This window comes from Sorex araneus, chromosome 5 (assembly GCF_027595985.1).
Source record: "Sorex araneus isolate mSorAra2 chromosome 5, mSorAra2.pri, whole genome shotgun sequence".
Classification (NCBI taxonomy): domain Eukaryota; kingdom Metazoa; phylum Chordata; class Mammalia; order Eulipotyphla; family Soricidae; genus Sorex; species Sorex araneus.
The window spans coordinates 150,960,522-150,973,381 of record NC_073306.1 but is presented as its reverse complement, the minus strand read 5'-3'; the positions used below and the strand labels follow the sequence as shown (position 1 = coordinate 150,973,381).

Sequence of the window (12,860 nt, the reverse complement as noted above, 5' to 3'; positions counted from 1 at the left end):
CTGTTGAGGAGAGGGGACAGTGGCAAAGGTGCAGTGAAATTAGTGTTGCTGGAAAGTGAGTATTTAAACCCAGGAACAGTGACCTCTTGTTTCCAGGGTTGTCAGAACACCCAGCAGGAAGAGCAGCTATGAAAAGGGGCTTCTTCATTCGACATCAGTAATTGGGCTCTGTGCCAATTCTCTGTGAAACCGAGGTTGGGTCCAAATTCTTTTTCAGGGAAATCACTCTCCACCCTGGGAGGGTGACATGGATTTGACAACCATGTGAAATGGACCTGGAGATCACACCCAGGTGTGAATGTCTATTTCAAAAGAGGCCATGGAAGTCACGTGTCCAGGAGTGTATGTTCATTTCAAGAGAGACTTGGGGACCCTCAGTGGCCGAAGGGAATAGAGGAAAGGGTTGGAAAGGCAGATGACTCCAAGTACTTAAAAGATTAGAGGAAAGTTGGAGACTTCTTGGAACTTCTAAGAGCAGATCATGGGCCAATAAAGAGACATTGGTAAGGGCTAGATTCTGGCCTAATAAGGAAGCTTCTAGTGACTGAAGTGCTTTATCATTAGAAGTTACCTGAGTAAGTCTATGATTTTGCTCCTACTGGCTTCAAAGCTGAAGATAAGGCAGGTAGATAAATTGTCAAGGGCTGTTTGGACACCATTCCACCTTAAAGTCTCAGAAACGATCAGGAGGATGATCAAAAATTTCTATTAAGTATTAAGGGCCTGACTTGTAAATTGTCTTCAAGAAATGAGAATTTTCCTCATTTCAGATCATATTGAAATGGAAAAAAATTGCCATTGTTAATAATAAAATTGTGGAAGGTTCGCAGCTTCAGATTTTGTTGTCATCTAAGAAGCAGGATTCAATATTCCTCTCTGCTCACTCACAGATGAATGATGAACTGGGGTGAACAATGATTTTTATGGGATTATGACTGCTTAGATGAATGCAGTCATAATGTTGAGATTATGCTTGAAATCTGTTCATTAGTCTTAGGGGATTCAAAACTTCTCCCAGCACTAAAGACAAAGCCTGTCAAGACTAAAAAGCATTTAATGTGATGTTGTATAATATTTTCACATGCAGTTCTTTAAATCTTTTTTTACCCCTACAAAATCTTTAAGTAAGGCCAGGATAGATTTAACAAATGGACTTGGTAAGGTCATGTTGTAAGTCATATTGCTAAAAATCAATAAGGGCTGTAAAATCTAGAATTGTCCCATCTTAAATTATAAATGTTAAGATTCTGAGATTAATAGAATGTAAATCATTCAGTTATTCAAGTTCATACCTTAAAAAAGTTTAGAAAAGGGTTTCCATCTATTCTAATATTTAGTTTTCATTATCAAATTTCTAAATTCCATTTCTCGGTTGCCAGGACGTAATAATCATTTAGACTTTTGACTTTCAATACATTTATTTTTGAGATGTACCTTAGGAGCTATAGCACAGCAGGTAGGGCGTTTGCCTTGCATGTGGCCAAAGCCAGGTTCAATTCCTCCGTCCCTCTCAGAGCCCGGCAGCTACCAAGAGTATCCCGCCTGCACGGCAGAGCCTGGCAAGCTACCCGTGGCGTATTCGATATGCCAAAAACAGTAACAACAAGTCTCACAATGGAGATGTTACTGATGCCCGCTCGAGCAAATCGATGAACAGTGGGATGACAGTGCTACATGACTGCATTGAGAAGAGTCATACTCGTTCATGATTGGACAATTCTCCATGGAGAACAAGTATTAAGTAGAAATGACTTAATTTCTACTTAATTCAATATTCCTCTCTGCTAGTCTTTCAACAGTTAGTTTCAATAACTGTTGAAAGACTAGAAATGCCCACAGGACTCCAGACATCACAGGAGCGAGATTAAAAGAATTCTTTCAAAGTCAGAGGGGCAGGGTGGAAGGGACTGAGTTTGGAAGATGGGCACAATTTGGAGGTTATATACTCGCTCCATCTCTTAGTTCTTGGGGGGCTTCTAATAATCTCTCCTGTCCAGTGGGGGAAAATGGGAATATGCAGACAGTATTTGTAAAGTATTTGTGCTTACTGGGTACTTAATACAAACTCTCTTAGGTTGATCATAGTAAGACTTCTGTTGGTGGCAAAGTGAGCAACTTCGGAGAAGTTAATTCCAACATTCTGGAGACATGCATTTCACTGACATTTGTTGAATTCTTACAGGGTGTGTGAGAGAATAACTAATGGGAATATTTCTTTGCCTGTGTTCTCCACCATAACTTATTTTAAGAATGCTGCCCAGCCCTTTGGATTTCCTGTTTCAAGGTTAACAGAAAAAGAATCAAGAGTTTCTTGAAAAACAGCACTTCCTTTCCACAGCCCCACCCGAAAAATCAAGGTTCAATTGCTAAGAGAAAATCTGGGAAGAGTCTTTGCAGGAGACGCTTCTCCCTGGGAGGCAGGGGGCTGGGGGCTGGGGCTGGATGTTTCTGGAGGAAGTGTTATCCTAGGGTGTAAGCAGCTCTCCAAAGGGAGCAGGCAGGCCTTCTCAGGGTTGCTCAGACACCAGGTTTTTGGCCTTCACAGTAATTCCACGTTCTCAAGTAAGGGTGCAAAAGCAGGACCCACAACCATCAAAGGACACACTTGGTGTGAAGGAAGAAAACCTTGTTAATGGGAGGTGGTGAGTAGAGGAGTTTGATATTTTCAGAAAGCAGAAAGTTCCTGCTGGCCTGGGTTCATGGAATCAGACTCAAGTTGAATTGAAAATATTCAAGAAATGTGACGTTTCTTCCATAACCGTTTGTAGATTAGTTCAGACCTGATTTTCAGTGGTGGAGCTTCAGAGAATCTAAAGAAAAATGAATTCCTACTCTCCTGAAGCTTGCTACCTACTTGAGGGCTGGCGGGAGTCACGTAACATTTACAGGAATAACTCTCGTGAAGCAGTACACGATCTAGGCGGTGGAGGAAGAGTTCTCAGCCACAGGAGGCAGAGAGCTGGAGAGTGCGAAAGGCAAAGAGCCAGGAAGATGTATAAAAGTTTACCCTGGAGGAATATATGAAAAGACTCCCTCCCCCCATCATTTCATGCCAATACCATTCTTATGTAATCGCGAGAGCTGTAAACTCATAAAACTTTTGTAGACCCTAAAACCCTTTTGGATACATGCCTACTTAATATGAAGGAGGAGTTTGAAGCCTGGTAACTGAATAAGAACTGGTTAATGGTTTCCATAAAAAGGGCTTAGAGTTTTATTTTCATGGAGCTTCAGAGTAGGGCAAACCTCCTGACCCTTTCGCTTCCTTTTCCCTCTCCTTACACTAGGGTGAATCTCGATTGACTGAGACCTCATAGTAGTTTAGAAGGGCAGTTTTGACGGGCAAGACCTTGTGTGGGTGGAGTAGAAGGTTGGATCGATGTTTAACTCTGCCCCTTAACTACCATGTTCTCACCGAGATAAATCCAATCTCTGATCTGGTAACTTAGTCTCTGCCTCCCCATCTCTCCCACCCTCCAACACACACACAGCACAAAACAATCATCTTAGGTCCTGCACTCACCTTCTATTGCTTACTAACTTTTATGAATTACTTTATGAAAAAAAAAAAGCCCACACTTTGTGTTTTGGTTGTTAAGGTTTGCTATGTTCTGATTCTAATCAATTCCTTGGAGATCTTTTCCTTCTGCTCTCTGAAAATGCACTTTGCTTGCTGAATTTTCTGCATGCGTCCACACTGTTTTCTCTCAAGTACTGGCTAGCATTTTCCTGGCTTCCTGGAATGGCCCTCCCATCAATCCCTACCCGTCCTTCTGGCAGGATAACATCTCAACTTCCTCTGAGAAGGCCTTTCTGGGTTCGGAATGCAGAACCTTAGTTGGACGTGGGTATGAAAACATCAAATCTCTTATTTCCTGGAAGCTTCTAGGTAGGTTACTCCCTTTTCTGGGACTTAGTTTTCTCATCTGTAAGATGGGCTAGTCTGCACCTATCCTGTGCCTTGTAAAGTCTATATATTTTAGTCATTTTGTAAAGTACTTAGTGGCAAAAATAAACTTATTACATATTACTCTTATTTCAAAGACCTGCACTTTCTTCTTTCTGTGTCCCAATCACTCCAATCTCTTCTTAAGTTTTCCTAGGCTCATCTAATTTAGGGTTAGGGTTAAATATCAGCATTGTAATATCTGACATTTACATTTCATATATTGAAATGCATGCTTTATTTCCCCTGGCCTATTGATTGTGCCTTGAAGCTAGGCTCGTTTTTCAGTCCATATGTCTCCTCTGTATTGTCCCTTAGCTATAAACTATAGCTAACATTTCACGTGCTAAATTACTGGGCAAAGTTTTTTTGCTGAAGCTCCTCTCATTGTTCTCAAAGTTCGTGTTTGAGGTTGATAAGAAATTATTTAACATTAGTTTAAAATAGTCAACTCCCTTAGTTACCAGAACCCAGTTGCTATGCTTGTCTTTCATAGAAATATTTTAGACAATATGGAAATTAGCTGGTGTAAATTGATATCGTTCAGTTAAATTTGAGAAATTTAATTGTTTGAGGGTCAGCTGACCTCTATTTACTATGTGCATTCAGTCTCTCCTTTTTCTTAAGACAATTTCCTTGGGGTAACATTACATAACATGAGTTTATATGTTTAGGGGTACAATGCCACCTTATCACTTCTACTGCCAAAGCTTCAGTATCTCTCCACCTCACCTTTTCCCAGTGTAGTACTCATTGCATGGTTTGTGAGATTCTCCTTGGGGTGGGGTGGCACTGTAGCACTGTTGTCCCACTGTTCATCGATTTGCTCGAGCAGGCACCAGTAACATCTCCATTGTGAGATTTGTTGTTACTGTTTTTGGCATATCAAATATGCCACCGGTAGCTTGCCAGGCTCTGCCGTGTGGGCAAGATACTCTTGGTAGCTTGCTGGGCTCTCCAAGAGGAACAGAGGAATCGAACTGGGGTCGGCCGCGTGCAAGGCAAACACCCTACCCGCTGTGCTATCGCTCCAGTCCTGGGGTGAGGTATTAATATCATTACCTGATGAGTTTAGCAAACATTAGATTGTATGACCCAGTCGTGAGACTGAAGGTATTTAGATTGGCGAAGGAGTGTGAGAATTCCTGTAGTGAAGAAACCAGCACTTAATTGCTAGGAAGAATAGCTAATTTTCACTAAACTCTAATTCTCTGCCATGTTTTGATAGTAGGCCTTTTCATGAACTCTTGAATTCCATCCTCAAAGTGAACCTCGAAGATAGAATCATTATCATCACTTTGATGCTGGAGAAACTGATCCCGGAAGGGTCCAAGCTGGCCAGCAGACCAGGGGCAGTGCTGGGATTTCAAATATGACTTATGAGATCTTAGAGCTTTGGTTCTGGCCATTTATCCACAGCCCCAAATTCCCCGACCTGGAAATCTTGTGCCAAACTCTCTTACAAAAAACCCAACGAATGCCAAATACCAAGGCAGGGCATGCCAAAGATATCCAGATTGCAGACCTTAGTCTAAGTAAGGTCCCCTGTGAAGAATCCACGTGTCCGGAGTCTATTGCTTATAAGGCTAGGATAGAGTCACACTGTAACCCAACAAACCTCATACATATCTGCTCTCTGCCTGGAACTTGACCAACACTCTGGCACGGTCCCCCACAGGAGACCCAAGAGCAAGGGGAGCGTATGGATGGGGCCAAAGGGGGTAATCTTGCAGCTTGACCCACTGATCACATAGGAGGGTTCCCCTAAAGTCGCACTTGAATGCGACCCCGATGGAAGGAAGTATAAAATATCACGAGCAAGGCCAGCGAGAGCAGCGCATTTGACAGAGCTGGTGAGCCAAGGCGGGGTGGAGTGAACACCGGTTCGTGGCTGCTCTCCCTGCGCCAAATAGCCCGGGGGTGTCAGGCTGCACGTCCCAAAGGGCACCTCAGGGTTCATGGCTCATTCTTCAGAATACTTGCAAACCTGTGCTGGCCTTACCATTTGGTAAGGGCTTCGGTGGAGTCCCAGGCGGAGAGTGGACGCAGAGGAGAATTATTGCATTACAGGGCATCTCTTTCCCAGCCCTGCGCCCACAGCCGTGGGGCCTGACACCCCTGTCACCGGGCGGAAGCCTGCTTCAGGCCGGGGCCCTTCATTGGCTGGTGCTTCATCAGTGAGCACGTTCCCCCCGCCCCTCGGTCCCTCCCAGATGTGGTCTCTCTCCCAACCTCTCAGAGGTGAGAGGTAAGAGGCCCCATTAGGTCATTCCGGTGTGGCTCGTCAAGGTCCTTTAGGGTCAGTCCTGACCTGTCCTTTCCAGGGTGCTCTCCAGGTTGCCTGACAAAGCCTGGGCCTCTGTGAGTCAGCTGGATTGGGGTTTCACTAGCAACCCGAACCGCATTTGTGTTGTTTTCCTCCCCGGGGTCTCCTTGGACCCAGAGGTGGGGCCTGGCAGATCTGGCTTCCAGCCTGGGGAACCCGGGGATGGAACAGCACCCTCCTCCCCCATCCCACCCCGCAGCCACACTGCGCATGCTCGGCCGCACCCGTCCCCGGAGTGCACTCAGGGCCCTGAAGTCTGCGATGATGTCATGGGGTGGGGTCCTGGAGACCCCTCTCCGCGGGTGGGGGCTTCCCGGTCTGGTTTGGGAATGGGCCGAGCGCCGAGGAGGCAGAGACGGGGATCGCAGCTTGTCCCGTGGGTCGCCTCTCCAGGTTACACGGGCCTGCAGGCATCCAGGAGCACGCGGGCACGGGACCCACGCGGCCTCCCTTAGCAAGGACGGGTGGAGAGAGAGAGCACCTTTCTCCTGAGCACCTTGCACCCTCCCCTCCCTTCCCTGGCATCTGCCCTTCTCGGGGCCACTCTCCTCCTTTCCCCGAGACGAGCACAGGCCCAAGTCGCAGCAATCCGCTTCACGTCCTTAGAGTTCCACCCCCCATCCAACCCGGGAAATTGCAGAGCACTCTAGCACACATCACCGGAGCACGGCTAGGGGGCTCCGAGACCAGGCAGGGGCCCCTGGAAGCCAGCGTGTGCCTGCCCCCGCCCCCCAAAGAGAGAAGGCGCGCGCTGTGTTTCTGTCGCCGTGCAGTTCACCAACTGAGCTCGGCTCCCCAAACCACTCGCGCCAGCTCAAACTCGCGGGGCTTTGTAAAAGCCTCTGTGAGGAGTACTTAGCTATTCACGGAGGGATAAACGTGGAGCTCTGCTAAGGTCCAGGCCATCAGGATGAATTTGCAGATCTCCGTGCATAGCTGGGGTTTGGCACCTGGAACTCGGCCGGCAGAAACCCCAGATAACAGGACCTACTCGGGGAAATAGGAGCATCGCAGCCCACACACCTCCACCTAAAACCACAAGTGACTTATGATCACGCAGCTTAAGGTCCTGCCAAGAAGGCAAATCCCTCTGTGAGGTAAATAGCATTGTCCTTCCGTGCCTCGCGACTTCACTAGCCGACCTGAACTGCCTTTTCCCCCCTCACAGGACCCAATCTCTGTAACATCCTCGCTTGGTGTTTCACAGAAAAAAGCCAAATGATTTATTTCACTCTGAGAACCGTATTCTGCCAAACGAGTTTATGAAGATTATAGGAACTGTGTTTTTTTAAAAAAATCGGGGGAATGAGATTAAAAACTTCTCCTGGGAGTTTCATTTCAGAGTAAATAAAAAGTCCGGAAGTCAAGTTTGCCTATGTCAAAATAGAAAAACACAGAAAGTCTGACCTTGGCAATAAAGTAGCCTACCACCACACCGATGAATGCCAGGCACAGCCGATGGGACACAATTTCTAAGAATCATGACATTTTTCCTAGAGCCAAAGACAATTCACAGAGGCTCATGGATCAAGCAGAGTAGAGAGTAGCCGAAAACACTGCCGCTGAGGTTTTCCAATCTCTAATTTAGCAGTTGTTGACACATGAACATTCTACAATACAAGGCATTTCTTTACAAGTAGCTGTCTTAACTTCTTCCAGTAAATATTTATGTCAAAGGCAGAAAAAAGAGAAAGAGAGAGAGAGAAACCACAGAAAGAGAATGGTACTCACCTTTTCTAGGCAAAGATGTCAAACTTTCCCCCGAACATGAAGCTTTCTGGTTTTAGCTGTCCCATGGAAAGCTTCAAAAATTTTCAAGCAGAAATATGGTTTGCGTCTTCAAAGCTGCTTTAAAGCAATCCAAGGAAAGAACTTGATGGAAAAATCAAGTGCTCTTCTGAGCCTGAGGAAATGTGTGACGCCGAGGGCTCATGCTATCTTTCCGAGGGCTGCCACCGTCCTTTGCAGTTGAAACAGTCTCCTGCTCCTCCCAGGCTCTCGCCAACTTCTATAATTTAAAGCAACTGTGATCCTTCCCATAATACTCACATTTCAAAGAGCTTAATCTATACTCTCGTTAGGAACGGGTGTCATTCTTCCACAAGCTCCAGACTGAACAGGGAGCAAAGGTTTCCGGTATCCAAATAGTTGTGTTTCTCTTTTTCATCTGTTGCTCTTCTCTCTTGTGTCCCTTAAGTTGCGTTTGCCTTTTAAAGTGATGCCTTGAGACAAAACAGCATCGCTTCCCTGGAAGCAGGGCTGGTGTGTAGGGAAACTTATGTCCGTCTCGACAGTGGAACAGTGAGTAACTCTGTGAAATTATGCTTCAACATCAAACTTGTGAGCACGGGGATTGCCATACACGTCTTCTAATTTGTCTATTGGAAAATTTAAAATGAGTGCAGATTGTTTTCATAGGAGAAAATATCTAGAATATTTTTATATTAGATTTATAATGTAAATCTAATATTTATATTATTAGAAGGATTTTTTTGCATGGATTTTATTTAAAACTTTCTTCTATATATGAATATCACAAACTTTGAGAAGGCACTAATTTTGACAATCTGTTCACTTGGCAGAAACACCTTAAAATTTAGCCTGTAAATATTACAATTCAGGGGTAACAGTTTTACTGTTTCCACCCTCCTTCTTCAATTCTGTGGTCTTTGTTGTCGTCTCTCTTAAAACACACACATATTTAAGTTTAAATTTAAGTGTAGTCTTATACTTAAATATAGTCAATTGAAGTGGCGTTTACATATTTACAATTTTTAAATAGCCTACTTAAAACAGATATTCTGGGTATCTGGTAGATAATTGTGCTATGTGATCACTTAATGTATAAAAGCATGGCAGGGGGTTGACCCATCAACAAGTTCTGATCATTTTGATTTGCTTGTATGTTTTCACTAGGGAATATTCTATGTCGAAACTTGCCCGGCTAATAGGACAGTGTGAGCCTCTGCCAGAATTAGTGTATAGCTGTGATAAAGCTGCACTCCCTACGTGAAATAGGAAACATCCATTAAATAAATAAACCATGTGACTTATTTATTATTCTTAAAAATGCTGACACAGGCAGCGCCTATGAAAGAGACTCACAGTGGAAACTTAGGCAAGTTGCAAGACCCCAGAAAACTCACATGTTATTTCAAAAAGAGTCATATTTTCTGACATGGGTCCCGAATCACCTAACGGTACAATTATGCTATGGGCAAAGCACCAAACCTCAGATTGGATGAGAGAGAGAGAGAGAGAGTGTGTGTGTAAATCTGGGAGGAGATGGGCAGGTTTCAGGCAATTTTGCTACAGCAGCAGAGAAGGGAAGAAATCTGGTCCTGCTCTAACTCCCAATGAGGAAACATCTGGAGGTAAAGTACATGAGTTGGAGCTAATGCAGTTATGTGACCTTAGAAGTACTCATTGCTAGACTCATTGGCTTCCTTAATTGTCAAAGATAAAATACAAGTATGATTTTTATCTACAATATTTAATTTTTTATCTACAATAGAATCTTATTGCAGAATATTCCTAATATGCATTTTCAACAAACATTCACTAAGTGCCTCACTATTTGCAGATTCTTAGGACTTAAATTTTGAGTCACTGATTTTTTTTATCACAGATGCTAGTATTAGTCTCCCAAACACACACACACAAACTTAGTTCAGAGGGGTTGTCAATGTTAATTAGCGCCAATAAATAATATTAAAATATAGTCTCTTGCAGATAGGTGGTACCTTAAAAGATTCTTGAAAGATTAAATGAGATGGCATATGCCAAGAATGCAGAGCATGGTCTTTCTGACACAGTACAAACTTCTCATCAATGAGATTTATTTTTATATTAACCATACATTCCCACTTTTTTGCCCTTGCAGCACAAATATAGCTAAATGCCTGTAGCATATATTTCTATAACTTTAAGTTTTACCAATATTGCCCTAACAGGCTAAATTAGAAGCCATGGAAAAGTGAGTGACAGAATAAATGTTGCTTTCTATCCTTAAAAATATATTCATTTTAAAAGTAAATTTTTTAATCAGCTGATGTCAGATTTTGCAAAGCAAGGGATAAAGAACATTATAAACCCTGAGTTAACACTTAAATATGTTTCTTTGATTTTTTAAACTATTGTAATCTCCCCTTACCTAAACATTTACTCTAGTCCATGTACAAAGCAAAATATCTGGCATTGATTGCTTTGGAGTGATCCCAATAGAAGTGAGGTAAATAACTCATTAATGCTAGTTGTGTACTAAATCACCTTTTATGATTTGGTGTATGTTTTTCCTTCTGGCTTTGAACTATTCAAATCAGAGTTACCAGAAAACTGCATCTTATTTCTACTTCATATATTTTGAGAACTATTAGAAATATGGTTTCCTTTATTTCATAAACTTTGAAAACAACTAGACCTTTGATTTAAAATTTTTTTCTTGGTCAAGATAGTGATTTTTGTTATAGTCTACACAATATGGCTAAAATAGTGTTAAACGTTTTTTATGTTGTGATAGAAGTACTTGTGTTTTTCGTTGTTTTCACTTTTTTAAATTAAATTACTATAAAATACAGTTACAAGGTTGTTCATGACTGGATTTCAATCATACAATATTTCAATATCTCTCCTTTCACCAGTGTACATTTCCTACCACCAGTGTCCCCAGTTTCCCTCCCACCACTATCCCTACCTTCTCCCCACCCCCAAACTGTCCCCTGCCCCAGCCTGCCTCTCTGTCAGGTACTTTTCTTCTTTCCCTTTCTCTCTCTCTCTCTCTCTCTCTCTCTCTCTTTCTCCCTCTCTCTATCTCTCACTCTGTCTCTTTCTTTTTGGGCATTATGGTTTGCAATGTCAGTACTTAGAAGTTATCCTGTGTATCTCTTTACCTCCTTTCAGCACTCAGTCCTTTTTCAGAGTTTTCAGTTTTTTCATTTCCAACTAGCATTGAATCAGACCTTTTATTTTTTGTAATTGTAAAAGTCATGCCATAATAATGTAAACACTAGTTGAGCACTATCTATGCACCAAGCATTCTGTAAGTGTGTTAATTCATTTTATATTTTCAACAGTTGCATGAGATTGAGGCTAAATAATTTTATTGCAATGGATGGGGAAGCTAAAGTTCAGAGAGGTTAAGTGATTATAACAAGATCACACAGGCTATATGTAAAAAAGCTGGCATTTGAATCTAGGCTGTCTGGCTCTACTACCTGAATTCTTCTAAATGATTGTTAAAGCACGTTATTCATGTCAGATGAAAAAGTGCATATGCTAGTACCATATGCATTTCTTGGCTTCCATTAGATTGGAGATAAGTGTAGATCATAAGTGCAGAGGCTGTAGCTTATTACTCAGGAAAACATGTGCTTCTATCTGAAATAATAATGAAATTTATTTTCTTCCCACATATTAAGCTTTGTGTTCTCGAACTTTATTTCTTCTCCTTTATATTTGTGCAACAGCCAAGTTTCTAATGATACACTGAAACTCTGGCTACTATCTGGATTTGTATTAATTAATTAATTTGTAGCTTGGAGGCCACAGCGGTAGTGCTCAGGGCTTGCTTCTGGCTCTCTCTCTGCTCAAGGATCATTCCCAGTTGGACTTGGTGGACCATAGTTACTGCTGGGGGATTGGACCCGGGGTGGCCTTATGCAAGAAAACCACCTTACTTGCTCTACTATATCTCTGGCTTGACTACCTGTTTTTTAAAAATTAATTAATTTTTTAATTAGTGAATCACCGTGAGGGTAGTTACAGATTTACACATTTTTGTGCCTGTGTTTCCCTCATACAATCTTCGAGAACCCACCCCTCCACCAGTGTCCATTCTCTACCACCAATGAACCCAGTATCCCTTGCACCCCCCAATCCCATCCCCTCCACCCCACCCCACCTCTGTGGCAGGGCATTCCCTTTTGTTCTCGCTCTCCTTTTGGGTGTTGTGGTTTGCAATGGGGGTATTGAGTGGCCATCGTGTTCATCGACTACCTGGGTTTTATAATAAAGACTTTGTTGGATTCTCTCAGTTAGCATCAATGACATCAGAGCAGAGGCCCAAAGAAAAAGGGATCTTGTTGAGAAAGTTTACTTTCCCCTAGGAAGATATTAGTCAAGTTTGAAGGTTGCACATCCGTGAAGTGGTTTTTATTGAGAGTGGTAAAAAGGATCCAATGTGGCCTCAAAGGGAAGCCACTCAGGGGTCACTGACCCTTCTCCAAATGGTCAGTCACTATTCGGAGGCCTGCTGTGTACTCATCACTGCTGGGAACTCCACAGAGGAGAGGCAGAAGCCTTTCTTTGAGTTTAAAGCCTTATGTTCACCTGCCACAGATCTTTGTCATGGCAAGCAAATCTGAAGGCCCCTTTCTACTTTCTTGTTGCGTTAGGGTAGCAGATCAATGAATTAATGGCCAACTGTCGCTGTTCCTGGGTGAGGGTCACGGCCTGCCCATGGTGATCTGAGGGGCCCCTTGGTGCATGCAGGGCCAATCACCAGCCCCCTGCCTACTGGCTGATGGCAACAGATGAAGGAAAGAGGGAGAGGGGACCTCCAGGCTGGGTGGTATTGGTGGCTGTTTATTT

The 12,860-nt window shown here is 43.1% G+C and overlaps 1 protein-coding gene across 1 annotated transcript in view; it reads right to left on the bottom strand.

The window, feature by feature from the left end:
* Window positions 1-8,422, bottom strand: part of C1QTNF7 (C1q and TNF related 7) — a 99,837-nt gene extending 91,415 nt beyond the window's left edge. The window contains exon 1 of the mRNA XM_004619125.2: window positions 8,004-8,422. The gene's annotated coding sequence lies outside the window, so the exon portion shown is untranslated. The remainder of the gene's footprint in view (window positions 1-8,003) is intronic.
* Between the last annotated feature and the right edge of the window lie 4,438 nt (window positions 8,423-12,860).